The sequence below is a fragment of the Rhipicephalus sanguineus genome, unplaced genomic scaffold, assembly GCF_013339695.2.
Source record: "Rhipicephalus sanguineus isolate Rsan-2018 unplaced genomic scaffold, BIME_Rsan_1.4 Seq206, whole genome shotgun sequence".
Taxonomy (NCBI): domain Eukaryota; kingdom Metazoa; phylum Arthropoda; class Arachnida; order Ixodida; family Ixodidae; genus Rhipicephalus; species Rhipicephalus sanguineus.
Window position 1 is genome coordinate 427,757 of NW_023614765.1, and position 5,127 is coordinate 432,883.

Here is a 5,127-nt window from a genome sequence, read left to right on the forward strand (position 1 = left end):
GGTTATTAAAATTTCTTGCATAAATACATACTGTGTTTGTCACGTCTTTGATGATGTACTGGGCTATCGCTTTTGTTACTGCTGGGCGAAACCACTGAATATTTCACGGTGTAACCATGATTGCTTCAGAAGCTTCGCCCAAGCTCTTCATCATTCACCGTGGATATTCTGTGAATTTGTTTTGCCTAGCGCTAGCCATGCGTCGGTCTTCCCCTCACGGCGTCACGTGTCCGGAGCATGTCCGAACAATTCTCGCCGCACAACACGCTAGCCTACGTCACTGCGCTTCGCCGGTACCTCATTAGCCGCCAGTGATAACCCTCTCTTCCAGGAACTCGTTTCTCTCGGGCGCTGTGTGCTGGCTGCCACGTCAGATGCTCTCACGCCGGCACGAAAGGTTAACGTGCTGCTCTGACAAGCGGCTTCTCGCCCGTGCGCTCGACTGCTGTACTTTGTGTGATAGTCATAGCGCCGCTGGCAAGCGTATTCGAACAGTCTTACGGAGTTTCTTATACGGCCTGCAAGCCCGTGACTATCGCACTGTGCTGCATCTTGGGTTAATAAACCCGTGTTTGTTGACAACCTGCCTGGAGTGCCTTTCATGAGCCGTGTCGAAGAGTTGATGAACGCGGTCTTAGCGTCTTTGTTCACTGCGGCAGCGCAAAACGTCGCGTTGATTCACAGTTGTCTCGTAGGGTAAGCATCGTACAAACGTCTCTCCAAAATGAATAGAGCAATAGAATAAATGGACACATAGACCCAATGAAGTCACCATATATGTGCAGTCCTAAATGCCATCAACAAAAATAACTAAAGGTGATGAAAAGATAGAACGCGGCACAGAGATTAATGTTTCTTTGAGGTGGTGTTCATACGCCATGTTATATCAAGATATTACAAAAACTGAGAAATGGTCGCACATTTCTCTTTCTGTAAACGTAATATGGTTAGGGTCATTCTCTAAATAAGTACTGTGTACTAACGGTAGTGTGTTCCTAAGAGGCTACTGGAATTATGCCCTGCGCGAACAATTAACCAGCCCCATATCGGCGCTTCGGGTGCGCGATTCACTGGATTCCATGCTTATGTCCGATAAATCTATGAAACACAATCTAAACGGTTTCTTTCCAAAGGAATAAGTACACATTAGACGAAAATGGCACAGGTGTTTCTTATTGAATATTTTATAACGTGAGAAGAGGGTACATCTAAACTATTGCGCGGCACATTTGCAATATACCGCAGTTCCCTTTTTTGAAATGAGCGAATTGTTTTTATGTTACTTAATGCTATGGCCCCCAGGCCAGTAAGCAGTAACTTATATAGGTCGAAAACTAAGCATGACAAGTCTGAACTTTAGCTTTTACAGCGAAAACTGTAAAGTGCTCGGCACATGTTTGGATAATGGTCTCTATTGGCTGCGCCGTTAGTTACGTCGTTCTCTACGTCACACCCAAGCGCGTGCGCCATTGCCTGCGCCGTCAGTGACGGCACCTCCGTCGGACCCAATCATGCGCGCCTTTGTGGGCGGAGGCGTCGCAGGGGGGGCAGTGCCGGCGGAGTAGCATCAATATGGCAATGGTGCAGTGCGTTCGCCGGGGCCAACGCCCGCTTTCCGCGGATGTTTCTCGAGCGGCACTACGGCTGCGGGTGCAACGTCTGCGACCACCTGTAGTTCAACAATAACCTGGCTACGATTAACGGGATCCGATGTCAACAACAAGGGAACAATGCCATGGATGTACTGACAAGGCGGTTCCCCAGGTCCTCTCAACATCGGTCAGTTTCCGGTCTTTGGGACGTGCAAGGAATCGCTAATCAAAGCAGTATGCCAAATTTAACGCCCAATAACGGGTGTTTAGCCACCGACGCCTTCACATTTACCCAGGCTCAACATCGTCGAGTAACCACTATTGACCTTGCGTCTGCCCAAACACGGTTCATTGCTAGCAGGAACGCAAAAGGACGTGTTCGCAATGACAACGCAACTGGACAAGCCAACGGCATTTTCTACTTTGTCTGACACTAATGTCCATTGGGACCGCTTAAATCAGCTGCTCGAACGCGTCAGGTTACACGGCGATGACACGCAACGCTGCCTTGTGCAAGAGATGTCGCTTTTAGAACGCGTTGAACTTTAAAACAATGAATTGAGGCATGTGCGATTTACGTCAACAAGCTCTTCGACTTCATCCGCAGCATCCTCAAATACCGGCGGATTTCGCCGTTCAATCCATGCCAGTAAATGAGAAAGGAATCAGTACAACGTCGGCATGAACCCACTGCTTAACAGCGGCGCCACACTCTTCAGCTGCGCTAGCTCACCATATGTACGGAGCGATTCGGTGGTGATTTTAGGGGCGAAACTCCTTATGCCGTGGGTCTGTCCATCCTCCGTTTGTTTGTAGCGTTGTAGTAGCCACCTCTAGCTCGTGAGAATCGCGCGTTCTGGTATGCAGTAGAAGAAGTACACGACGTTGACGAGTGACACTTTCGTGCGTGTTCGCCTGTGTGGCGTTCTTTCTTCTTTACTACGGCTCGTGTTTTCAACGATACCCGAAGACAACATTTCAGAAGTAACGCGCCATGAGGCTCCCTCTTGGCACGCTTTCTCTTTAGCTCGGAGTCGCCAGATGGAAGACAAGGCTGCGGAACGAGGGCATGGAAGGCGGCGGCGGTAGCGCGCGCTCTCAGACAGAATCCTGAGGTGAGAGCTCACGAGGCCGAAGCTGCACGTCGACGCCGCGAAGCAGATTCCGCCGTTCGAGCCCGCGAGCCGAAGCTGCTCGACAAGCTGCACGGCTGCGGCGAGAAGACCCCGCCGTTCGAGCCCGCAAGGCCGAAGCTGCTCGACAAGCTGCACGGCTGCGGCGCGAAGGCCCCGCCGTTCGAGCCCGCGAGGCCGAAGCTGCACGGCTGCGGCGCGAATCGGATCTTCAAAATGTGAAGGACCGTGAAGCGGCGAGAAAGCGCGCGTACCGGCAGGCAGAGCCCGAGGCTGTGCGAGCATGTGAAGTGGCTGCAAAACGCACCAGGCGGGCTCTGCCCGAAGGCGCCGACGCGCGCTTCCAGCGGGACTTCCTTGATCACAGTTTCGGCCATAGGCCACGCTCACGCCAATACCACGTGGATCATTCACCACGTGGATATGCTGTGATTTCTTTTTCGCTCAAAGAGTGCCACGGCCTGCCGCGTGGAGCGGATATTGCGTTGCGCGCCCAGTACTCCTGGCGGCCGCCGCGGCACCACCATTGGGGGAGCCTCTGGGGAGACCGAAAGCGAGAGCGCCGGAATTATTGCGACGGATCGCGGCTTCACAGCGTAGCTGCTATGAGCTTGTTAGTTTTTAAAGGGTTACAATAAACTTGCTATAGCGTTAACTATATTGGTAATCGTCCTACCGAATGTGTGCCGGCGATGCTTCAACCTAAATATAGCAAGTGTTAGTTTTATCTGAAGTGGTTGCTCGTGCGAATTGCGATTTTTCGCGTCATGTTTTCTCTCTTTGTTGCCGTTGCGCTGTTCACCCTCGATAATGTATGTTTGTGCTACAGTTATCTTATCAACAGGAGAGTCGCTCACTGAAAGGCGCGGTTGTATTTTGCGGAATGACTGTTGCTCACACCTCAGAAACAAAGGGATTGTGAACATCAGGGAGTCGTAATTGCTTTATTGCACGTTCGTGAAAAAGGATCACTGTGTTATCGGAATCACAGGCGCAGCACTTTCCTGGCCAGAGGTTTTTGCGCCAAGCGTACGAGACGCTCAAGAGACATATTAACATTTCCCGCACAGTTGGCAAGAAGCGTTCGTAAGAGCTTTCTGATGAAAACTTGGCAGACTTCCGTGGCGTGGTCGTCCGCCCCGCAAGTCCACTTTCAGCACTTCCATAGTCATAGAGAACAGCAGGTCACCTTTCAGACATCTCGTGAAAAAATATCCGACATGAATAATATATGACGTTGACAAGCCTCTTATTACAAAACATAGTAATCGGTTTGCCACTTGGGGTACCGCTGTTGAGTGCTCTTCTTCACCACGGTCAACGAAACCAAAAAGTTCGTCGACTTGTCGGTCGTATGTGACCCTCTGCTGTATGGCCATCTCGTAAACGATCAGAGAGCAGAACGCTTCTTGGTCTACAGTGAGACCTTCGAATTCGATGCACAGCCGCTCCTTTATCAACGAAGTGACGGCGATTCCCCTGTTAAATGGCCTACATATTTCTGGAGCGTTGAGCGACAAGGGAGCATAAAGAGATTTCCGGACCTTGCATGCTCATAACCTTTGTTGGAGCATGCCTCCCAAATTACACATTCCCTTAGAATGACGTCACTGTAGTGGGGCTTCTTCGTCGAGAAACTTCGGACTTGCTTTCTAACGAACTCGGCAGTCTTGTCACCTTGCGCAGCACCATTGAGAACCTTCATAAAACAGGCAATGTCCGTGTTATTTTCATAAAACTGCGCGCACTCCTCAGCCTTATGCACTTTTCTTGAAGGGCCTCCAGTGATCCTTTCATACGAGCGATCTTCCCTTGGAAACAGCGCGTTTTTTTAGCTTCTTCTGTCACTTTAACAAGGTCGAATGTAGTTTCACATGATGCACCTGAAAATGATGCCATTTCCACATACGTTTCATTCCCTAGTTCAAAGTTGTTGGGGGTCGTGGCTTCAGTGCTGTCACTTGACGAGCCGTTTTGGCTAATGACAAAACGGCTATTTTGAAGCAGCTTTGCCCGAGCACTCGGCACGCGACTGCGCATTGTCGGCCTCTATTTCGGAGCGTGGCCGCTTCTTCCTCGGAGCAGGCGTGTTCCTCGTGCTCATGTAGCTTGGATAACTGGGGAACACTGTCCTCAACTTCTCGTCCTCAACTTCTCGGTCTTCTTGTAGTCCTGCTCCGTAAAATGCAAGGGACACACCAGGCACCTGTCATTAGGCTGCCATACTGTTCCCTTCCCGCCGAGTCCTTCAAGGGAAATGTTTCGCAGCCATGCTGCCCTGCGTTATACGTTACTGGGAAACTCGTGGTAGCGTATTTGTGGGTCGTTGGATGCATTCGAGGAACCCAGCGGCACACAACAGATACGCGGCACTTTGCCTAACGTATAAAATATCACACATG